The following is a 26,301-nucleotide window of genomic DNA, read 5'->3' as shown; positions in this document are numbered from 1 at the left end:
TGGCAATATCGGGAGCGGCAGACTAGGGGTTTATAGTTTTATTTAGGTGACCACAATATCGCGGCGGCAGATTAGAGGTTATTAACATTATGTAGGCATTGGTGATGTCAGTGGGGGCAGATTAGGGGTGTTTAGACTCAGGGTTTATGTTAGGGTATCACTCATACGTCCCCTCTAACAGCTCAAGACTAGCAGCGGCAAAATTATGTTTGTAAAAGAGGAAGGAATGAATCATCAGATTGGCCTATAGCATGTAAGTGCAGCGTGAGAGACTCCACATCAGCGGTTGCAGGTCCGATTCTGCTCTTGGATCGAGTGTGACTCTGCCAGTCCCTCCAACACTAGCTGCAATTTAATCAGCAGCAAACAGCAATAGGCTAGAAGTTCATATTAAAGACTCACCCAGAAGCGGCCTCTGTCATTTGGTAGTTCCAGTGTGCGAGGCTCCACTCCAGCGTTGCCGAGGAATCCCTCTGTTCCTTCTTCGAGCGTGTCTCTGTTCACGACTCCAGCACACACTACACCTGCAAAGAGCTTCCGGCCGTGGGTGAGTATTATCCAACGCTGACAGCGGCACCATCAATTGGCCGATCCGGATCCATGTTAGGGTGTTAGGTTTAAACACTAGTTTTTTTCAATGGGGCTGCGTTACAGAGCTTTTCTTTCCGCAATCGCAGGTGTTAGACTTTTTTTAGACACCTTCTCCCCATTGATGTCTATGGGGAAAGCATGCACGAGCACATCAAAACAGCTCTTGTTTTTTGTTTGGTATGGAGCTTAAAAGCACCATATCGCACGCACAAGCCGGGTTTTGAAAAACTTGTAATGGCTGCACTATAGGGGTTAAATAACACAACTTTTCTTGCGTTCATTAATTTCCCTATAGCACGCATAACTCGTAATCTAGCTGACTGTGTATTGATGTCCTACTACGTGACCTTGATACACCCAATAGCACAACGAAACATTCTATTCTGTGTGCTTCATCCCTAGTTACGTATCAGAAAGCTACTCCACGGTATCGCTGAAGCTCCCAAAACTATGGAGCTCGAAAAAAACTATGTGATGTAAAATATGTTTCGTGCTCAGTATGAGAAAACCACACCCCGTGTATACATATATATAATTCATTATCTATTTATATTAAAAATGAGAAAAAAGAACCCATAAAGAATATTACTATACATGTAAAAGAATTATCTCTATGAGAATATTATATATCTTATATAATTCTTTATCAGACTGCTTCTACTAGCACACAAGGGTGCTCTAACAAAATGTGAGTACCCATTTGGCTAACTTTGCATTTTATCATGATCTGTCTGGTGAATACACATGAGGCGCCCCTTTTTTCTTCTCTCATTCTACATTATCACATGTTTCATAGTCTTTTTATGTTCACACTTTCTGGGAAACAAAATCCTACTGAGCATGTGCACAAGCTCACAGGGTATACATATACTAGTCTGTGATTGGCTGATGTCTGTCACATGATACAGGAGGGTCAGAAAACAGAAGAAAAAATAAATTGGTCAGAAAAAAATCTACTGCTTATTTGAAATTCAGAGTAGTTATTAAATCATTGTATTTTTATTATGCACTTGTTAATTATGCAATTCTACTGTATTGAGTGGTCCTTTCACTGTTTGTGTAGGATGTAAATGTTTGATTGATTTGGGGTGTTGGTCTGAGGAAGGGGATTTGGTTCCACCGACACTTTACTATCAGAATAAAGATATTATTCACTTGGTAAAGTCCAGCGAGCGCAGATCTTCTGTGTTGTACACACAAACAAATATATATATGTATACAGTATATATATATATATATATATATATATATATATCCTTATATCCTGATGTTGAAAAAAATATATAAACTCCTTTCTCACTTATATTTTCTGTACAAGGTCTTTGTATTTTTACCATACCTAGGTTCATATTAGTCATTAAATATGACATTGATCTTTATGCTCCCGATGACCAATTATTCCAATGACTTTCCTTTCAAGCTATATGAGAAGATAAAGTAGACTCTATTTATGATTGAGTATTCTATTTTAATGACTGTGACAGCTATTTCATTTTTAATCAGTGAATTGTAGCACACTAAAATGTTGTAATATATTTTTATAGCAGTAAGCTAAATTTAGAATTCTTTTGTTCTCTTGTTTTACATTAAACAATATCTACAAATTAATTTCTTTAGATTTAGCTTACCTTACTATACGTAGATTTTGACATCTAAGTCAAAATATTTTCCAAAGCTAGCCATTTTGTTTTATTTTTTTATTTTATGCAATAAAAAAAATAACTGAATAGTGCAAAATTGGTCCTGGCATGCAGGTGGAAACAACCACTGCCACCAACATTTGTGGACTGAAGACACAGAACATTATAACTTCTTGACTTAGAATTTGGATTCCTAAAATGCAATAAATTAACATTATTTCATTTTATTCATTTCTTTTGGAATGAAACAATCTCCCCTTTTCCAGCCACACCAGTCCATATGTAAATAAATTGAACCATAGGGTGCAAAACATGCTCATGCTTATATATATAAAGCAGTACTAAACAGGATTTGACAGTCATGCCAGTGGTTACTCCTTTCTCCCCTCTCCCATTTCCCTATAACTTTCTCTTCCATGCCCCTTTTTCCTTTCATAAACAGATTATATAAAATATAGCACATGCCTTACTCATTAGAACACCTCCTCCAGACTCCAGACTGTTTTATGCCATGTTTCTTGCACCCCAAAATAATAACAACTGTTGAGCGCTCAAACTGCACCCAACATTTTTTTCCTTGCTTTCTCTGGCTCTTCTTTTTATTAGAGGTTTTCACTTAGGATTGTTCCAGTATTTCACATATAATTAATGTAAAATAGCAGTGTGTATAGAGATTACTGCACACCAGACAAAGTAGCAATGTATATGACATAAAAGTCTATCGGCTAGATTACGAGTTGTGCGTTAAGGTAAAAAAGCAGCGTTAACAGGTCCTAACGCTGCTTTTTTACGCCCGCTGCTATTACGAGTCTTGCAGGTTTTGGTGCACCGCATACTTCTTTGGCCTTACCACAAAACGACTTACGTAAACTTCGTAAACCCTTTTTTCTATGGGACTTCCATAGCGCCGGTATTATGAGTATGTCCTGGGAGGCCAAAAAGTGAGCGGTATACCCTCTACCTTCAAGATCCGTAACGCATTTTTAAAGTCAGTAGTTATGAGTTTTACACTACAACGCCGTAGCATAAAACTCATAACTAAAGTGCTAAAAAGTACACTAACACCCATAAACTACCTATTAACTCCTAACCGAGGCCCTCCCGCATGGCAAACACTATAATAATATTTTTAACCCCTAATCTGCCGCTCCGGACATCGCCGCCACTAGAATACACATATTAACCCCTAAACCGCCACACTCCCGCCTTGCAAACACTAGTTAAAAATTATTAACCACTAATCTGCCGCCCCTAATATCGCCGTCACCTACATTATACTTATTAACCCCTAATCTGCCGTCCTCAATGTCGCAGCCACTATATTAAATGTATTAACCCCTAAATCTAAGTCTAACCCTAACCCTAACACCCCCTAACTTAAATAAAATTTAAATAAAACTAAAGAAAATGACTATAATTAACTAAATTATTCCTATTTAAAACTAAATACCTATAAAATAAACCCTAAGCTAGCTACAATATAACTAATAGTTACATTATAGCTAGCTTATGGTTTATTTTTATTTTACAGGCAAGTTTGTATTTATTTTAACTAGGTAGAATAGTTATTAAATAGTTATTAACTATTTACTAACCACCTAGCTAAAATAAATACAAATGTACCTGTAAAATAAAACCTAACCTAAGTTACACTAACACCTAACACTACACTACAATTAAATAAATTAACTAATTTAAATACAATTAAATAAATTAAATTAAAAAAAAAACTAAATGACAGAAAATAAAAAACAAATTACAGATCTTTAAACTAATTACACCTAATCTAATAGCCTTATCAAAATAAAAAAGAGCCCCCCCAAAAATAAAAAAACCCTAACCTAAACTAAACTACCAATAGCCCTTAAAAGAGCCTTTTGCGGGGCATTGCCCCAAAGTAATCAGCTCTTTTACCTGTAAAAAAAATACAAACAACCCCCCAACAGTTAAACCCACCACCCACACAACCAACCCCCCAAATAAAATACTAACTAAAAAAACCTAAGCTCCCCATTGCCCTGAAAAGAGCATTTGGATAGGCATTAGCGTTAAAAGGGCATTTAGCTCTTTTGCAGGCCCAAACCCTAATCTAAAAATAAACCCACCCAATATACCCTTAAAAAAATCCTAACAATAACATCCGAAGATTCACTTACCGGGAGAAGTCTTCATCCAAGCGGCAAGATGTCCTCAATAAAGCCGGCAGGAGTGGTCCTATAGATGGGCAGAAGTGGTCCTCCAGACGGGCAGAAGTCTTAATCCAGACGGCATCTTCTATCTTCGTCCTTCCAGAGCGGGTCCATTTTTAAGACATCCGACGCGGAGCATCCTCTTCAAATGATGGCTTCTTCATAATGAATATCTATTTAAGTGACGTCATCCAAGATGGCATCCCTTAGATTCCAATTGGCTGATAGAATTCTATCAGCCAATCGGAATTAAGGTAGAAAAAAATTGAACTTCAATCCTATTGGCTGATTGGATCAGCCAATAGGATTGAGCTTGCATTCTATTGGCTGATTGGAACAGCCAATAGAATGCCAGCTTAATCCTATTGGCTGATCCAATCAGCCAATAGGATTTTTTCTACTTTAATTTTTTCTACCTTAATTCCGATTGGCTGATAGAATTCTATCAGCCAAGGGCTATTGATAGTTTAGTTTAGGCTGTTTTTTTTTTATTTTGGGGGGGATTTTTGATTTTGATAGGGCTATTAGATTAGGTGTAATTAGTTTAAAGATCTTGTAATTTGTTCTTTATGTTCTGTATTTAGTGTTTTTTTGGGATTTAGCTAATTTAATTTATTTGATTGTATTTAATTTAGTTAATTTATTTAATTGTAGTGTAGTGTTAGGTGTTATAGTAACTTAGGTTAGGTTTTATTTTACAGGTCAATTTGTATTTATTTTAGCTAGGTAGTTATTAAATAGTTAATAACTATTTAGTAACTATTCTACCTAGTTAAAATAAATACAAACTTGCCTGTAAAATAAAAATAAACCCTAAGCTAGATAAAATGTAACTATTAGTTATATTGTAGCTAGCTTAGGGTTTATTTTATAGTTAAGTATTCAGTTTTAAATAGGAATAATTTAGTTAATGATAGAAATTTATTTAGATTTTTTTTAATTATATTTAAATTAGGGGGTGTTAGGGTTAGACTTAGGTTTAGGGGTTAATACATTTAATATAGTGGCTGCGACGTTGGGGACGGCAGATTAAGGGGTTAATAAGTGTAGGTAGGTTGCAGCGACATTGGGGGTGGCAGATTAGGGGTTAATAAATATAATGTAGGTGGCAGCGATGTTGGGTCAGCAGATTAGGGGTTAATAAGTATAATGTAGGTGGCGGCGGTGTTTGGAGCGGCAGAATACGGGTTAATAAGAATAATGTAGGTGTTGGTGATGTTGGGGGCGGCAGATTAGGGGTTAATAAGTGTAAGATTAGGGGTGTTTATACTCAGGGTTCATGTTAGGGAGTTAGGTGTAAACATAAAATGTGTTTCCCCATAGAAATCAATGGGGGTGCGTTACTGAGTTTTACGCTGCTTTTTGGCAGGTGTTAGACTTTTTCTCTGCCGGCTCTCCCCATTGATGTCTATGGGGAAATCGTGCATGAGACGTACGGCCAGCTCACCGCTCACTTAAGCAGCGCTGTTATTAGAGTGCAGCATGGAGCACAATTTTGCTCTACGCTCACTTCTTGCCTTTTAACACCGGGTTTGCAAAACCTGTAATACCAGCGCTGTAGGTAAGTGAGCGGTGAGAAAAAACTGCTTGTTAGCACCGCACAGCTCCTAATGCAAAACTCGTAATCTGACCGTATATTTTTACCCATATTAATAACATGCAAATAGGCACTTGGAGATTCCCAAATGAGAGCAAATGCAAAAATACTCAGGAGTGCTCAACAGCACTCTGCATGAGATGTGTTTCATGCCACAGGGGCACTTGATTACTGATGTAAAATAATAGCCTGAGCAGAAAAGGAAACCTATCTGAGAAGACAAGGTATCAGCAAGCATAGAATTGTGTTCCATTAAGGAGTTTATTAATCAACATAATTATAGACATTCTAAAATTCCAGAGGATTGGATGAACAAACGTATAACATATTCCCAGTCAGACTGACTTTATTATGATGTAACACCTACAATTTTTTTTACTCAAAGCCATAGAAGTGTAACTATATATTTTGTTTTGCATTTTTGTATTACATTTTGTATATGTTACAAGATTTCAATTAAAATATTACAACAAATAACATTTTATTTTAAAAAATATTCTCATACAGTCAGCTTGATTTAGAATTATTAATCATCATCGATTACTAAACCGGCTTAAAAACCTAGGCATACTCTGCTCCTGATATACTCCAAGAGCTATATTTACTTGATTAAAAAAAAAATCCTTCTTGGAGCACAACTATGGTGCAGACTTCACAGTAGCTGAAATCACTGAATGATAATAGAGAAAGGGCAGAACCTGGACATCCTAGATAGATGAGAGATGCCTCCCATAAAGTTATCTGCTCAGATTAGATATCCTAAAATGATACTCAGCACTGCAAGGTCTCTCACAATATGCTAGACAGGCACATTTTGCTATACTTCTCTAAGGCCTGTTCTCTGTATTTTTGTATGTGAAGGAGAGACAAGCCCAGTGCAAAATAGCACTGCATGATATAAGAGATTTTTTTACACTTACATTTTGTGCTTTGTATTTTATATTAGTTTACACTTCAGATTGGGTCCTTTTAGTAATATTACATTCAAGCAATGTATTTGTATATTTTAATACATTTAGATTTTTAACCATTAAGATTTAGATGTATCAGTGATTTTACCAATTCTGATTATGTTTTGAAATTTTATGTGTTACAAATTAGGATCATAATTTGCATATTTCTGTGTATCTTTTATTAATTACATTGCACTTTGTATTTGCTCTATTGTAAAGTTTCAGAAAGCTGATTGGCCGGGGAGCTTCCTGGACTGAATAGGAGAGTTCCCAGGGTATATTTTAAAGCGCTCTCACAATTCTCATAAAATGCTGTAAACTTTTTACATGAGCTGGTCTCACTAAATTATCTCCCAATGCACTTATTTAACTGACAGAAAAGTTAAAAATTAGAAGTTTGTTTATGAAAATAATATATTGGTAAAGTTTGGAGCTACCTGTTGGTGTTTTATAGATGACATCTTTGGCATATGGGGGGAGTAACATTAACATTATTTTACAATTTGTATCAGATCTAAATCAGTCTGTCAATGGTTTAAAATTCAACCTTACTTGGCATGAGGACCCAGTGGCCTTTTTGGACACTAAAGTTGTTAGAAATTCAATGAAAAAGAGTTTTGAGTGTGACATGTAAACCAAGTTGACAGACAGAAACAATTTCCTGCTTTATAGCAGTTATCATCCATCATTGCCCAGAAGTCAATTAATAAGAGTTAAGCGCATTGTAAATTTTGAGGACAGAGCATCTGAAAGATTACAGGAAATGGGTAACAAATTTGTGAGATTAAACATGTCAATGAAATCCCCAGTGAACAGCTATTAAAGGTACATACTAGACATACGAATACAGATCATCTGTTTTTTGTTTCTAAGTTTAGAGATCAGAGTAAAAGGCTTAGGGGAATTATCAACAAATATTGGCACATCCTTAGGGATTGCAATAAAGAGTTATGGCCAAGCGTTCCTGCAAAAATAACAAACAAAAGGGCGTATCAACAATGGTACTCCCTTTGTATATGTGCAGGGTACACTCAATTGTGCTTATAGATGCAGACTTAAGATTAGTAGGGCTTCAGCTCACTATTCTCCAGCAATCTGAAACTCCAATGATAGCTGTATCGAAGGTAGCAAAACAGGGACCAAATGGTTTGTTTAAAATTTAAATATGAATTTAATCATAAAGATAAAATAGATAAAAAGGCCACATAGACCCACAAAGACCAGGGTATTAACAGTCTGGTTAACCCTTAATGCAATGCAACACATTTCTCTGCTGCCCAGCAGTTTCTTCAGGCATATAATAATTACCTTCTAAGCTACCTTCATACAGTATATACAAACATAAAAATATTTTGCAGCTGGCAGTGGTCAGGGTAAAATATCACTGACTCCTCCATCTGCAATCTCAATGGATCACATATAAAAACATAAATGCATAAATCCTCAATATAAAGCATTAAAGTACACAAACATATAATTTGTACATCAGAACAAATGCAAGGGCACGTGAAACCCACATGAACCCAAAATATACACAAGCTGGATGTCAAAAATCTAAACGTTACTTTCTTACTTGTAACTAAAACCGCTAATGTAGTAACAATTGTTAAAACCCACAACAAAATACATAATTGTATACATTGATACACTCCAACTCTATGTGGTAAAATGTACAATCTTAATAAGACAAATATATATTTACTAAATGCTATCCCATAGCCCAATTTAAAAATCTCCAAAAAAGCTGATGTGCTTTAAAAATGGAAAAAAATTGTCATTTTTTCTTACTTCCACTCCAGTAAGTGAAGCCCATGAATTCAAACGGCCTATGGTGGGGGGCAGAGCCAGCAGCACACAGGAGAGGTCGCAAACTTTTAGAGCTCCTGCCTAATTTCGTCTAAAAATAATTTAAAACCAGATTTTACTTCACAAGTAACTTCTAATATAGTTGGATTACTCATCCTACCTTTACCTACTAACTGAAGGACATTATATTTTGCCATTTACCTACCAGCTGTGTCCCAAGTTTGGGTAGCCCGCTCAGGAATACAGGTGACGGCCATTTTACCACCCTCGTGGACATATAATCCCTATGGCGGACATCCGACAGTTACTTACAGAGATCAGCAGACTCCCCACCACAGTAAGCTTGCTGCTGCCCTAGACAGAGCTGTGGAAACGGTGGAGAATGGTGAGATTCTGGCAGCGGTGTCTCTGGATCCCAAGGAGGTGAATATCACTTGCGGGGATGTTTTGGGGCCCCGGCATTCCCCGCATGTTTTGGGTCTTGTGTCAGCTGGGTCCGAGAGATACCGCGAGCATATGAAGAGTCATACTGAGCTCATATTATCACACGTGGCCCTTCCGAACCGATTAAAGAAGATCTTACTCACATAGATGCTCCAGAAGACAAGGGAAGGCAGGGGTCTCGAGGGATTTTAAAATGCTTTGACGCTTCTAGCACCAGCTACCATCTCGCCACCTACAGTGTTTCTCTAGCGGTCCTGAAAATAAAAGAAATATTGCCACCACTTTCTCTTGTACGGAGACAGCGCTACTTACTTCATTCTCCCTGGCTTTTAACTCTTGCGGCAAATAGAAAATATCTATACTTTTGCTCCAGGAGAGTCGGAATAGGCTGACACAATTTTCCATTATGATCTCCTCTCCTGGAAGAGAACTTCCGTGATTTCATCTGATGTGAAGACTTTTTTTAATTTTATTTCATTCCCCTGACTGATAAGGTTTAAACTCATATTGCATAGTACAAAATAATATCCAGGATGGACAGCAGCAAATATAACGGGGTTGATAGTTGAATAACAGGCCTGAGAACTATGTAACTTTCTGGTGGGCTAAAGGGTGTTTTCAAGTGACTAATCTCCACTGAGGGACTACTGCAATTATTGGTCCCCCTGCCTAATTTGTAGTGTACACTTCAATTATAACTTAGCTTTGAAGGTGAACATGCGTTAAACTGCCGTGGGACTGTACTCTTCTACTCACTTCTTAAACAGCGTGCCTGTTTTATAATTAAAAGACTGCCTATATTTCTATACTGAATTGCCAAGTGACAAGCTTATGGCTTTGTGTGGTGCACAGTCCTATATGTTCAGAAGGTTCATGTGATGTTATATTGTTCTCACTTAAGGTTGCTTGATATGCATGCTATTTGTTATATTTTTTAATAGAGCCAACAAGAATCATGATCCACTCAACTGTTTATTACATGGAAGCCATCACGTTTTATTTCTACGTTTCAGAATCGCTGGTCGGTTCTGGGCGCTTCTTGCTATGACAATTTATTCTTATGTACACTACACTATGGAATGTAGGTTTAAATTTATATCTATTTGTGGAAGATGTTACTACTACTCTTTACCACTAGAAGGGAGTATTGGTTTAATTACACTTTATACATAGAATATTTTTGTGCACGTTTGACTTAGGTTATGGCCACCTACAACCATGTTTATCTTGTTTACGCTACACCTTCCCTTGGAATAGTAAATCTAGCAATGTATTGCTAACAGCCCAATAACCCTCTTTTTACACAAGGGTCCAACAAAAATTTCTTAGATAGTGAAAAACTAGGACTCTCTTCTCCCCTACAAGCTCATTCATAGGAACTGCCTTATCGGCACCTTCTATATTGCCATTGCATTGTTGTGTATGTTATATGAAAGTTGTGTAGCTCTGTCCAGTTAATCCATGCTGCAACACTCTTGGCGTATATATTTTAGCCTCCCCTTTTTGCTATCCTATACCAAGTTATTATACAGATTTGGGCCGGTTCATATACCCTAGCCCTACACATATAGCTCACTGAATTTTATACTATCTTTTTATGTTTTTGGGGTTTTACCTCATCTACCTATAGTTACTTAGCTCTCCATTTCCACCACATAAATATACTGGGGCTGTTACAGAGTAGTATGAATACACCTAACCTATTGGAATTGTGACTACCCTTTCTCCCCACCTATGTTATTTACTCTGGTAATTGGCGGGCTCTCTAGAGGCTACTTAGGGCCCCTCTTTCATCCATTATAGCTTTGAATATGCCATGGATTGTTTTGAGGTCTGTTCTTTTTGGTTCGCTTATAACGTGGATGTGATAGTTAAGTGCCAATATGTACATTATGTTAAAAATTTCACCCTACAGCTGCAATCCTGGGGTAATTTCAAAGTCACTCGCTGGTTAGTTTGGCATTTTCATACATACTTTTATTAAAAACACACTATTTTTTTTTGCACTCAAGTACCTCTAGATATTAAACTTACCAGTGTACTGAATAATGCTCTTTGGCTCAGTCCTAGGGATACTTTAAAATAGTGTTGACTGAGCTGTCTTACAGAAGCTTACTAGGTTGGCTTGATCACTTTGTATTTTAAAAAAGCCTCCTAAGCTGTATATTTTACTTATTAAATTCAACCTACCACCTCCCCCCTCCCCCCCCCCCATAATGAACCTCCTAATTTAGGAGGACTACCTACCCGGCTCATCTTTCCTATGCCGCAACCTTATTACTGTTCTTACTAATAACCCTTGCAGCCCACTATGATGTTAACCTTGTTTTTTATATCTACCATTGCAGGATTGCTTGGGTATCCAGTGCAATATACCTATATATCTTACCATATCCTTTACATAGTAAATTGATATTTTCACTTTTGCATTATTTAAAATGCCAATTGCTAAATTACTTTATGCTTACAGGTCCAAAGTGATCATTTAACTTTCTACTCTTAGCTCATGTTAAAAAGAAAAAAGAGGTTCCAGTCTTTTCTATCAGATTATTCATATTGGGAATTTTATCTTTTTATTTATAGTGAAGCTGTTAAATTGGAATGTACCATTTATGTCTGTTTCAATGATATATTTCATATAAGCTGTATTGTTCCCTCACAACCTCAATACAAGTTTATTAAAAAAACAAAACAAAAAAAAACAAACTGCCTATGGTGACCCCATGGAAACTAACATCTAAAGTGAAAAACACAGACCAAAATAATCAAAAGAGGATACCAATAAAAATGGATGATCTGAAACCTAAGGGAAATATTCTAATAAATGACCTATTGTAAGAGTGATATTTTAGTAATTCCAGAATAATATAGGTTTTATATATATATATATATATATATATATATATATACACATGCAAATTACTAGTTAACCTAACCTATTTACTAACAGGTAGATTACAAGTTTTGCGCTATAGAGGGTATTTAATGAAAGCAACAAAAGTTGCATTATTTCACGCTCCATATCACTGCCATTACGAGTTTTAGAAAGCCGGCTCGTGCGTGCGATATGGTTGCATTGAGCTCCATACCGCACAAAGTACAAGCGCTGCTTTTTGAAGTGCTCGTGCACACTTTCCCCATAGACATCAATATGGAGAAAGTGTTAGAAAAAAACCTAACACCTGAAGTGCGGAATGGCGATCACTGTAATACAACCCCATTGATGTCTATAAGGAAAAAAAAGTTACGTTTAAACACCCTAACATAAACCCCTAGTCTAAACACCCCTAATCTGCTGCCCCCGACATCGCCGACACCGAAATAAAGTTATTAACCCCTAATCTGCCGATCCCGATATCGCCGCCACTATACTAAAGTTGTTAACTTCTATTCCCCCGCACCCCAACATCAACCACACTATAATAAAGATATTAACCCCTATTCCGCCACTCCCAGACATCACCACCACTAAATAAAGTTATTAACCCCTAAACCTCTGTCCTCACACATCAATATCACTAAATAAACCTATTAACCCCTAAACCACCATCCCCCCACATCGCAACAACCTAAATTAAACTATATTAAGCCCTAAACCTAACCCTAACCCTAACCCTAAATCTTAAACCCCCTTGCTTTACGATAATTAAAATAGAGCTAAATTAAGTTACAATTATTAAGTAAATAATACCTATTTAAAACTAAATACAGGTAGCCCAGGCCCTCAGTTTATGCCGGGGTTAGGTTCCAGAAGGAATGGTTGTAAATCAAAACCGTTGTAAATTGTAATGTAAGTCAATGGGAAGTGAGGGAGTTAGGTTCCAGGCTCCTCTCAAAATTGACATAAGTAACCTATAATACATTATTTTTAAAGCTTTGAAATGAAGACTTTAAATGCTAAACATCATTATAAACAGTATCAAATAATCATACAACACAGAATATATAATTAAACTAAGTTTAATGAACAAAAACATTTTGCTAAAACAGTATTATAACCTAACAGCACCTAATAAAATAATTACACAACAGACTGCATCATCATCAAACTAAGTTTAATGAACAAAAATGTTTTTTACTTGCATTTTTCTCTGTTCTCAGTTCTCTGCATTGTTAGCATGTTAGATAATATTGGGTCTGCACCTATTCTATGCATTTCAATCTGGAGTGATCAATAAGCAGTTAGGCACCCTCACCTCAAGCAGCTGGACAGGAAGATAATAGGGAAGTGGCTGCTAGATCTTGCTTGATAGCTCTAGTCTGGTCTGTGTACACAGATACTTTTCAGACCTGCTAAGCTTGCTTAATTTTGCTGCAACACAAGCGGACAGCTCCACCAACTGGCTATTTTAATTAGTGCACTGCTTTTCAGTGCATTTCAATAGCAGTCACATGACTGAAAAAAAGGTTGTTATTCTGAAACGACGCAAATTGAACTGGCATAAACCGAGGGCCACCTTTACATACTTACCTGTGAAATAAAACCTAATTTAGGTACAATATAACTAATAGTTATATTGTAGCTAGCTTAGGTTTTATTTTTATTTCACAGGTAAGTTTGTTTTATTTTAACTAGGTAGTAACCCCTCTTTAGGTACTCACAGTTGCTGAAGTCCCACTTGAATGATCTTCATCCCAGCAGCTCCATCTTCATCCAGGCGGCTACATCTTCATCCATCTTGGGACTGGCATCTTCTTCATTTCTGGCGGAGGTACAGGCGAAGGTCCAAGGCGGAGGACCAGGCAAAGGTCCAATAGGAATGAGAGCTGCCTAAATCCTATGGGCTGATTTGAACAGCTAATAGGATTTTAGCAGCCCTAATTCCTATTGGCTGATTCAAAGTTTTCAGCCAATAGGAATGCAATAGTAACCCCAGTACAAAAGGAGTACCTTGCATTTCAATCCTCAGTGTGCAGTGGACGATCAAATGAAGAAGACCTCTACATCGGATCGATGGACCTCTAACTGGACCTCTGCCTTGGACCTCCGCCTTGGACCTTCGCCTGGACCTCTGCCCCCATGCATTGACTGCTCCGCCTCCGCAGGGATGAAGAAGATGCCGGTCCCATGATGGATGCAGATGGAGCCGCCTGGATAAAGATGGAGCCGCTAGGATGAAGATTGTTCAAGCTAGACTTCAGCAACTGTGAGTACCTAAAGAGAGGTTAGTGTTAGGCATGGAAGTTATTCTAGCTCTCATTCTATCTCATGGAGTGCTGTTCTCTCTCTCTTTTGATTTTTATGCAAATTGCTCTTGGGTCACCTTAAGAGTAATGGGGAAACCAGACGTGGACTCCATGCACACTTGCCCTTAGAGATATACAACTGCGCCTCACTGACGAGGCCCATAGGAGGCTGAAATGATTGTCTGGGGTTGTTGCTTCCCTTGTTCAGAGAAGAATTGCCTGGTATTTCGACGCTGGACTGTCATTGGGACTGATATACTACAGGATATTTTTTCTCTATTAGGGGCATAGTGTGCAAAAAGTTCTCTCTCTTTTGATTTTAGTGTTAGTTTTTTTTAAGGTTTTTTGGGTGTTTTTTTTTTTTTAGATTAGGGGTTGGGAATTTCTTAAAAGAGCTGAATGCCTTTTTAAGAGCAGGAACAAGAGCTGAATGCTCTTTTAAGGGCAATGCCCATGCAAATGCCCTTTTCAGGGCAATGGGTAAATTAGTTTTTTTTTAGAGTTAGGATTTTTATTTTGGGGGGTTGGTTGGGTGGTGGATTTTACTGTTAGGGGGGTCTGTTTTTTTTTCAGGTAAAAGAGCTGATTTATTTAGGTCAATGCCATACGAAAGGCCCTTTTAAGGGTTATTGGTAATTTATTGTAGGCTAGGGGGTGTTTTTATTTTGTTTGTTATTTTTCATAATTTAGTGTTTCTTATTTTTTGTACTTTAGTATTTTTTATTTTTTGTAATTGTAGATTTAATTTTTTTAGTAGGGTTAGGATTTTTTAATTTGCAATTTAGTTTATTTAATTTGTTATTTAGTTTATTTAATTTGTAGTTAGTTTAATTTTAGTTATGTTAGCTTAATTTATAGTTCAATTATATGTTTTTATTTCACAGATAGGTTTTTATTTATTTTAAGATAGGGATCTTGTAATTTTAATATAAAGTTAGGGTGGTGTTAGGTTTAGGGATTAATAGTTTAATTTAGTTTTTGGCAATGTGGGGGGCTGGCGGTTTAGAGGTTAATAGGTTTATTTAGTGGTAGTGATGTGGGAGGCCAGAGGTTTAGGGGTTAATAACTTTATTTAGTGCCGGTAATGTCGGAGAGTGGCGGAATAGGGGTTAATATATTTATTATAGTGTGGGCGATGGTGAGGTGCGGGGGGAATAGGGGTTAATACCTTTAGTAAAGTATGAGTCCCAGAAGTTGGAGTTGATATTGGGCTCCATAGAGGGAGAGGCAATCCATACTCTACAGCGGGGTATACTGGAGGAATGCATGCCCACAGACCAAGCGGAACTTCTCTATGAAACAGAGGAGTCACTGTCTTCGTTGCCGGAATGTGAAATGAGATGGGGACAGTAAGAATGTGCGCGATCAGTCCGGGCTATTCTGAAATCCACAGCCTTGCTCGAAAGTCTCACAGCGGTAAAGTCGTCTTCCCTAGGGACTGCGATAATTAGAAGCAGATATCTGGCTTCAGATTGAGAGCCTAGATACAAAGTGTATTGCACTGATTCCAGAGAACCAGTGAGTCTGTTCCATAATGGCCTAGTACTCCTACTTCGCTTTGGGGAACTCTTGATGCTTCGCTTACTAGTGCCTCAAGCTCAACTTTTACAAGGTCTGCAAGTACAGTGGTACTGTTTGCTATATGGGACTGGAAGCACCCTCAGATCTGGTGTTGGATAAAGGCACAAAGAGTCAATCCTAACCCCTTTAAGTTTTTAGATCATTGTTTGGTTTCCTCTAGAAGACATCTACCAGTATGTATTCAGACTGAACAACAAGATTCTGTTGTGTTAATGCAATTTTTTGTTCTTTTCGTTATGTCATATGTTGCACAAGTATATTACACATTTTGAACTATATATCAACCCCCATAGGGATATGACAGCAATCAGGAGCTATTTCATCCTCATTATGTTGTCACAATATTTGATGGTTTCACCATCATCAGCGGCCGAGATGATGGCGAAACATATGTTTCCTGGCCCATCCCCTTATACTCTCATTATAAATATCAGTCCCTATTTTTACCATCATATCATTTAATTTCCCTATGTGAAAAAATAACTGTTTCTCCAATGCTATTGCCATACATGTGCAAACTGTGAAGGCTTTTAAAGTAACTTTCCCCTCAATATCCGATACCTACATACTCTCTCATCTCTTTATTTGACTTGAGCCATATAAGTGCCCCACATCCCATTCAGATATCCTTTATCATATGTATTTTCCCCTCTGGTTATATAGGAGGTCCAAACATGGCCTCATGAGTATCTCCATCATCTCGCCATTCTGACAGAAATTCGTTTTTTTTGTTGTTGTTTTGTGTTTTTTCTTTCTCTTCATATCCTCTGTTAGATAATACAAGCTATGTTACCTTGTGCTATTATACTGAGGACCTAGAGTGTCTTCTTATTTTGTTTCAGGTACCGTTTTATATAACTACAATTTTAGGTTTGCAAATAAGTTTTGTATAATTCAAGTAGCTGTATTTTCAGTGACTTATATGTTCTAAATACCTTTATTCAGTCTATTGTTCTACCTAAGCTATAGTCAGAAGACTATACATATTATGGTATTTTAGTCAATAGTTTTATTTTCCTCAGTTACATACTCATTTTAATTTTCCTGAGACCCAAAAGTGGCCTCTCTAGTTCAAGGAGGACGAGGTAACAACTTTCAATTATAAGCTGAAAATTTATCGTAAAAAAAAAATATGGAGGATGTTAACTTAATTTGTATTTGGTTCTAACCTAAACTTTGCAATGTGTTTGCTCTTGTATTTCTGTATGGAAAGATTTATCCAATTGATTTTTACATCCTGTAAATCCATTGATATGTATACTACCTATACGCATTGTACTACATCTTGGATTGTTTGCAATGTCTTTCCTCAAAAAAAAATAATATAAATTTGATGAAGAGATATCTAGATATGTAGCGTGCACATGGCTAAAGCACTACATGACAGGAAATAGTGCTGCCATCTAGTGCTCTTGCTAATGTATAACATTGTTGTACAACTGCTGCCATATAGTTCTATAGACACGTGCACACTCCTGAGCTTACATGTCTGCTTTTCAACAAAGGATAACAAGAAAATGAAGAAAATATGAAAATAGAAGTAAATTAGAAAGTTGTTGAAAATGGTATGCTCTATCTAAATCATTCAACAAAGTGTTTGGTTGTTATGTCCCTTTAAGAAGATGAAAACATGTAAAGGCATATTCATATTTAATAAAGTGTTTAGCTGTGTATTTGCTGTAAATATTTCACATTCCATTTAAATCTCTCTCTCTCTCTCTCTCTCTATATATATATATATATATATATATATATATATATGTGTGTGTGTGTGTGTATATATCAATACCTATATAAAATCATACATGTATATTTACAAAAAAGAAATATAAATATATATAAAAAATATGTATTTTGCGAATAAATAGAACATATTGTGCTATGTGAAAAGCATTGGAATGTGAGATATTCAAATTTCATGTTGGGTTAGCGCACTTGAGTAAATGTAATCAGGTTTGTATGCGAGTAAGGGTGTTATTTTTTCCCCACTTTTCATAATCCATTGAAGCCTATGGGGGGATATGATAACGTGTTCATGATATTTGAAGTTTGGCTTTTTTTTCGGGGTAGGGCTCGTGCAAACACTTTATACTTTTAACTTGTAATACGCGCGCTACCCGACGCATGTAAAAAGCTGCACTTCTAGTGATAAATTTTGCTCTACTCGTAATCTAGCCCATTTTCATTTGTGATTGTGAAGTGAAGTTTTGCATCTTGCTTTTTAAATGTGTAAGTCAGTGAAACTTGCTCCTTAAATGAAAATGTTATTACTGGATGATAACTACATGAGAATAGAGCAATGTCAGATAGACTGTTTACCCTTTTTATAAATGACTTGCAAGGATTAGGAGATCTGTGAGGGAACAGGTGACAGAATGTACAGAATCATTTTAATGGAATTTACACTGACAGATGTAAGTTTATCATTGAATGAGATCTTTACTACCTAAGAGATGAAGGCAATAAAAAGATAAAGGTGTTGTGACTGAGAAATAGAAATGCAAAACCCTTATTTAAACCACACAGAGATATGCAGCTGTGTATACAGATAATGCTCTGTATATATTTACAATAAAAACAAACATATTGGGAATTTATAGAGAAAGGAATATCGTTTCCATGGATTGTTATGTTTGCCAATTACAGTTTATAAATTATATTTCTGTCAACTTTAAATAATATTATACTGTGCTCCTTGATACTGAAACCTCTTGTTTGAGGACATTTGAAGCACATATATTAGTTAATTGATTGATGTTTATATTTTCTCAGCGGAAAAAAAAATCAAAAAAAAAATCTGCAAGGTGAAATAACAGGTTAGATTTCAAAGCAGAATAATGTGTTTATAAAGTATATATTTTTCTGTTGGGAATATTTCTCCAAAATGTAATTATTTGATAATTTAGTAGTTTTATCCAAATTTGAGCTTCCAAATGGGTAGGTGATACATAAAATCCCCTGATATTACCTGATATTGAAAAAAAATAAAGACAATAAACAGGGAATTTGGCATATTGGTTTAAAGTCCATTCATTTCTTACTTAAACTATAACTATCATGTGGATAGCTACCTTAATTTTAGTGGCACATTGCCCTTCTCTGTACCATATGAAGATGTCATAGACCTATTCTAGCAAACAATTTTGTACTTTCATTCCAGCTCCATCTCTCCAGTAGATTAATAGACCTGCAGGGACTTTACTTGTGTTTACACACGCAAACCAGCTATACTGCATTAATATCAGTAATTCCCTGTAGGCATTTAGAGTAACTTCATATCACTATCATAATAAAGTGAAACAAAAAAATGTAACACAAATTTGCAATAGAAAAAACAAACAAATTATAAGCAAATTATAGAAACCACAGCAAGAATAAAATGTTATATTATATTTGAAAAAAATGCAACAATATATAGAAAATAAAGTATGTCATAAAATTGGAAAAAAAATTATAATAATAACTGTTTTACATATCCATATAAATCCCAGGGGTTAGTTAAGGGACTAAAAATATATATATTTTTTTAAATAAAAAGAGAAAGCTATAGGAAGAAAGAAAAGAAAGAACAAATTATTTTTTTATCAGCACAGACTAACCGTATTAGGCTATGAACATGAAATCCTATTACACAAGCAAACATACATGAATGTATTAACAAAAGCAGAGAGAGACAAAATAAAATACAGTATATGAACTGTGACCACTACTTAAAAACATAAACCCACTTGCCACACATTTTGGGTTAGATTAAAGTGAAGCACAATTGATAATTCAGTGTACATTATCTTGTGCTTGGATCCAGTCTAAGAATATTACAAAAGTGGTGTATAATTTTAATGGATGGCACCGGGAGCACATTTAGCATTCGTATTACAAGTGGTGAGATAAGTGTTGGAACACAAAATAGTACTTAAAAATGATTGCACTTTTGGAGATCTGATGTAAAGTGTTACATCTTGAAAATTAGCTTTACAAAACATATAAAAAATGTATTAAAATAATCTATTTAATGGGACAGTCAAGTCAAAATGAAACTTTCATGATTTAGCTAAGGCATGCAATTTTAAACAACTTTCTAATTTACTTTTATCATCAAATTAGCTTTGTTCTTTGGAATTCTTTGTTGAAAGCAAAACTTAGCTAGGCTCATATGCTAATTTATAAGCCCATGAAGGCCGTCTCTTATCTCAGTGCATTTTGACATTTTTCACAGTCAGACACTGTTAGTTCATGTGTGTCATATAGATAACATTGTGTTTACTCTCGTGGAGTTATTTGTGAGTCATTTCTGATTAGATAAAATGCATATCTGTCAAAAGAACTGAAATAAGGAGGCAGTCAACAAAGGCTTTGATACAAGGTAACTACAGAGGTAAAATGTATATTAATATAACCATGTTGGTTATGCAAAACTGGGGAATGAGTAATAAAGGGATTATCTATCCTTTTAAACAATACAAATCTTAGAGTAGACTGTCCCTTTAAGTTATATTTATGTATACTAAATGTGAAATAAAGGTTTATTATTAGAAAAAAAAATGTTTTAACAGTGATTTAAATGGATATGATATATGACGAGGTGGGGGACTGGAAAGGGCTCAAAGGTGTATATATGTGCATGTGTATTTGTATGTGTTTATATATATATATATATATATATATATATATATATATATATGTATGTATATATATATATATATTTATTTATATATATATATATATATATATATTTATATATATTTTTGTGTATGTGGTTTAGTGCTCGAGCAATAGCTGACATGAGTTTTTTAGTGAGCCCCCATAGAAGGAGGAATTTAGTGCAACTGCATAATCTGACATCCAGGTGTTAGTGCTCCTTAGATTTTCACTTGAGCAATTAAAAACACTTTCTACTGGGAATATGTTTTAAAAAATAAAACCACTATTGATTGATTGAACTAATATTTTTGCACTCCACTTGTAATGTAGTCTTTTGTTGCCGTAACATCAATTTTCCCAAGACAATAAATCATTATAGGATTATTGAGGTATATATATGTACAGCATTATGTGCATGGCTATACATGATGATCTCACGTCTTCAATGATATTATCATTCAGTCTATGGGGCTGATTTGTGAAAGTGCAGGCGTCGGCATTTATACTTGCACAAGCAGTTCTTGTGAACTGCTTGTGCAATGCAGCCCCTGCAGATTCACTGCCAATCGGCTGCTAGCAGGGGGTATCAATCAACCCGATCGTATAGGATCGGGTGGATTGATGTCTGTAGCCTCAGAGCAGGCCGACAAGTTATGGAGCAGCGGTCTTTAGACCGCTACTTCATAACTGCTGTTTCCGGCGAGCCTGAAGGCTCGCGCGGAAAGAGAGGCATCAAGCTCCATTCGGATAATTTGGCCCCATTATTATCACCCACTGCATATGAAATTGTTACTGATTTAAACTCACAGCCAGCACCAATATAAATCTCCTACTATAACTAAAGATATCAATCACTATTACATATTAAGCAAACATTTACACATGATGCCATCTTATACATACCCAGCACCACTAAAGATGGGGAAATTGGAATATTATAAAACATTAACACCACTAAAGAAAGAGCTACAAAATCCCCAATGAGTAACAATAAAATCAGAATAAAGCTGGGAACGGAACCATTCATTACTCTGTCTTATGCAGGCACAGAACAGGAAAGTTGATCCACCATGTCAGGAAACACAAAATAATCAAATTACTATATTAAAAAGAGACTTTCTTTCCATTGAGTTCAAATAGAAAATATAAACCAGCATTGCATTATTTGTTTGGTTGAAATGGAAGATATATACATTTTCCTTTTTGATATTGTCACTGGATTATTTAATATACAATATTATGTTATAACTTCAACAATTAACTATAAATAAACCTCTTATTAAATGTAATTTCTAGCATATCCATCAAAACGATATAATACATATTTTATGGAAATAATAAAAATATAATAACATTTTAAGCCAAACTATTCTCTTATATATGTAAATTAATTACAAAACAAGTATGACACAATTGTATGCTTTAATTCTTTCTCCTTATCACTATTTGTTTAACAGACCTGCAAAATTGGTTCCTAAGTTTATAAAAAAAAAAGCCAATCTAGACAGCAATAACAGGGATCCCTGCAGGAATTTTCCATTAATTACTTGAATGATAAAGAACTAACATGGGCATAATAAAGAAAAATCCAACAAAACTAAAATAATTGAAAGTACTCAGAAAAAAAAAAAAAAACATTTTAGGCATTTATTTTCTTAATATGCCTTTTTGTTTCCACCTTCACTATACCTCACTACATCCTCAAAACATATTAATATTACAATGTCCTTTCACAAGGATTCACATGAATCTTTTTTCAGAAAGCAACATGTATCCAATAAATCCTATTGTTAATATGGTTTATTATAAAGCTTGTTTAGACTTTGATGACATGCAAGACTTTACTACAGAATGTAGACTTACTCTATTGATTACTTAAATATACATTTTGTATACACACCTACAGGTACTTTATAAACAGAACATTTGACATACTCCCTCTGCTGCTCTATGCAACCCATTCAGCACTCTGTTGAAAATGAGAATCTGACACAAGGAACTTTAGCAGTCTCCAAGAAGACTGGCATTAATCATAGCATCCAACAATATTTTCTATTTCTACTTTGGTTCCAACATCAGACATAATTCTCACAACATAAATACCTGATATTATACCACATAATACTTTCAACGTAACTTGTCTTTGTAAAACTGTATGCATCTCTTGGTAATTATAGTTTTGGTGGAATATATCATTTTTCAAATTTTCAATACATTATGTTTTGTGCTCATATCCAGTCTGTTAGAATGGGTTAAATGATCAAAAGCTTGCCGGCCTTATATTTTAGTGTATGTGTTCTTGTACAAGACCCTGCATAGCAAAACAAATGCTATCAAGTTACATTTTGCCTTTCTAAATATTTTCAAGCGACCTTAAGTACTGACAGGACTGCTTAATTAATATCGCCAATGCAGATCTATGTTTTCTAATGCTGTTGTATTTTACTACTTTATGACACACCAGTATTATTGATATATTCCATGTAATGGGATAAAGGATTATATTAATATTTAATTTTTCTGTACACAACTGATATTAACCAGATATGTATTTATCTATTTCTACATACTATCCAATCAACACCTAAAAGTTTGTTTTAATCATCTTTATGGTCCCAAGGTATTTCTAAATATTATATTTAATTATTTTTTGGTCAAAGAAATATGCATTTAATACTTGTATACAAACTAAGGACTAGATTATGAGTGGAGTGCTATTTAATGCTCCCACTCGAGCATTAAGTGCGCTAGAAGTAAGCTTTTGCTTGTGTCTGGTTGCACTCGTATTACAAGGTGAAAGTAAACAGTTATCTCTCACACGCTAACCTGACGAGCATAAAAAGCCGAGCATACAATATTGCATGTGTGATAAATTATTCCCCCATAGAAGTCAACAGAACAAAAAAAGTGGAAAAAACTTAACTCCCTACTCGCTAGCAGACACAATCCCATATTCTGAAATGTGCTAACCCAACATGAAATTATAAATATTTCACATTCCAATGTTCTTCACAAAGCAGAATATGCTCAATTTATTCATAAATACACATTTCTACATTTATCTGATGGTATTTTACACAAATATATATTTATACAGATCTACATAAGAATATGTATTTACAAATACTTAGAACATATTCTGCAATAATAACAAGAAGTACAAGTACATTTAAGGAAAATATTGTGTTACAAATCCTGGTGAGTGCACTCTTTCTTGTTATTGTGCATACTTTCTGTTGCACCCTGGGCATAGTGACTATTGTACTCTAGAGTGCTTGTCTGTTTGGACATATAACATATTCTGCTATGTACAGAACATAGAAATGTCAAATATTTACAGTAATTACACACTATAACAATTTATTAAATATGAATATTGCATAAATATTTTTTTACGTGTTTTCATTTCATCTACTTGACTGCATAGGGCTCCAATGCACTTATATATAAAAATACAAAACCAAATAAGAATCTGCCCTCCTAGGACAACCACATTACCTAAACGCTCACAATTAAACTTGGCATGTTGGGAAAAATCCTCAAGCTTCACTGTTTACTGATATATATATATATATATATATATATATATATATATATATGTGTTCATATGTATTTATGTGTTTATATGTGTATATATATATATATATATATAAATACTTACATTATATACACATATAATATGTACACACATATAAACAACAAGCAATAATCAAGAGGAAAACAAGATGCACGCAAACACCCGTGATACACCCCTTATCGCTTGCGAGTAACTGTTAGTGCTCCACTCGTAACCTGGCTCTTCATATGTACTTAATGAGCTATTGGTGTTAAATTTATTGTTTCATCATTGTGCTCTTGTTTGCCCTAATTTGTTCATAATAATTTCCTGTCCCACTGTAACACCAATCTAAAAGTGAAAAAGTAAAAGTTAGTAGAAAATATGTGACCATTGTGTGTGTGTATATATATATATATATATATATATATACAAACACACAAATAATATGCTAGTAAACTATTTTGTTTATGGAAATATAAACTTTATACTTTCTTAAACACTTCCTGCATCCTATCTTTAGTACTGTATTTTATGTAATTAGTGTTGACATTTTGGATTTTGATCCAGACGGCAAATTACTCTATGCTAATATTATCCTCTTAGTTGATGAGACTCTATGGTACAGAAACCATTTTCTTGTTTTAGATTTTGTGCATATATGGTAAATTAAAAAAGTTACATTAAATAACTAGTGAAAATTAAAGTATATAGTTTTCTTTCTATCTATTACTACATTTTATTTTCATATTGTAAGTAATCGTTCTATACCTTTATGAAGTTCAGATGAAAATAATTTGCACTTTCATAGTATAACTAAAAGAAAAAATATTTTTGACAAATTTCCATCAAAATACCCTATCTAAATTTGCTTTTCAACAATTTTAAAGTGAAAAAAGCCTTAAGCGTTATTACAGTGAGTATAATTACTGATTCAAAACAATTATTCACAGTTACAATGAGTTACTTTAATTGTGCCCTGAACAATGCATATATTACCTCTTAATATTTAAATAACCAGCCTATGAAGCTTTTATGTTATTATACTTTAAAATATAAATTGCTCCTTATAATATAGAAAAATTAAAGCACCAAGGAAAGAGAGAGGGAGAAAGAGATAGAGTTAAATCAGTTCCTTTCTAAGAAGCATTTTTAATATATTATTTAAAAAACTGATACAGTTTTAAACATAAATCATTTTATACATGCACACTATATTATAGTCTACTGATGTTTCCCATTCTTTGGGAAACATCAGTAGACTATTTATTTGCCATCTACATACACAAAGCCTATTTCCAGCATTATCTAGAGTTACAAATTATTGTAAGGTGTAAGAAAGTTCAGACCAAACTGTCCATAGTATTGGATATTTTGTGATACGTGTTTGTGTATGTGTGGTTGTATATGTATGTATGTGTGACAGACAGATAGACAGATATATATATATATATATATATATATATATATATATATATATATATATATAGAGAGAGAGAGAGAGAGAGAGAGAGAGAGAGAGAGAGAGATTATTTTAACAAGCATATATTTACTGGTTAATCTTTTATGTTTAAGAAATATGACTAAATACTCATAAAATACAGTTATACTTACAGATCTTCAATTTTGTGGATATTGAGAGCCAACATTCAAAGTTTGGTGTTTGATGAATACAACAAATATTTTATCTCATAGTGAAAAAATAATCCATGCTGCAGAGCTTCACATCCTACAGTCAGTGTTTAGTGAAGAACCCTTGTGTTTCAGTGTCACAAAACTCCTAGTATTTTCCAGCATGCTATTTTGGGTGCACTCAGTGACAAACAGTGAACACAGGAACTTTTGTACAAAAGATAATAAGGCTTCTCTGATGTTCATTCCACTCACTAGATTAAAATGCATACAAGCTGAGGCAATCGTGAACTTTGCATACAAAATATGTTTATTGATAACTTTTTGCGTTTTGCTTTTGTATAATGTGAAAAAAAAATGTTTTAATGGATGCCTTCTGGTTTAATATATGTTCCTAGAATATTTAGCTACTTTTAAGTTTAAACGAATAAATTATTTTGTGTAAACTGTGCATTTAGAATCTGATGTCTTTTGTTGACCAAAG

The 26,301-nt window shown here is 34.8% G+C and overlaps 1 protein-coding gene across 1 annotated transcript in view; it reads right to left on the bottom strand.

Annotated features, from left to right (window-relative positions):
• LOC128660831 (cadherin-19-like) overlaps positions 1-25,916 on the bottom strand; it is a 346,558-nt gene extending 320,642 nt beyond the window's left edge. Inside the window, exon 1 of the mRNA XM_053714877.1 lies at positions 25,800-25,916. The gene's annotated coding sequence lies outside the window, so the exon portion shown is untranslated. The remainder of the gene's footprint in view (positions 1-25,799) is intronic.
• Between the last annotated feature and the right edge of the window lie 385 nt (positions 25,917-26,301).

The sequence above is a fragment of the Bombina bombina genome, chromosome 5 (genome assembly GCF_027579735.1).
Source record: "Bombina bombina isolate aBomBom1 chromosome 5, aBomBom1.pri, whole genome shotgun sequence".
In the NCBI taxonomy this organism is placed as follows: domain Eukaryota; kingdom Metazoa; phylum Chordata; class Amphibia; order Anura; family Bombinatoridae; genus Bombina; species Bombina bombina.
This window is presented reverse-complemented; position numbering and strand designations above follow the sequence as displayed.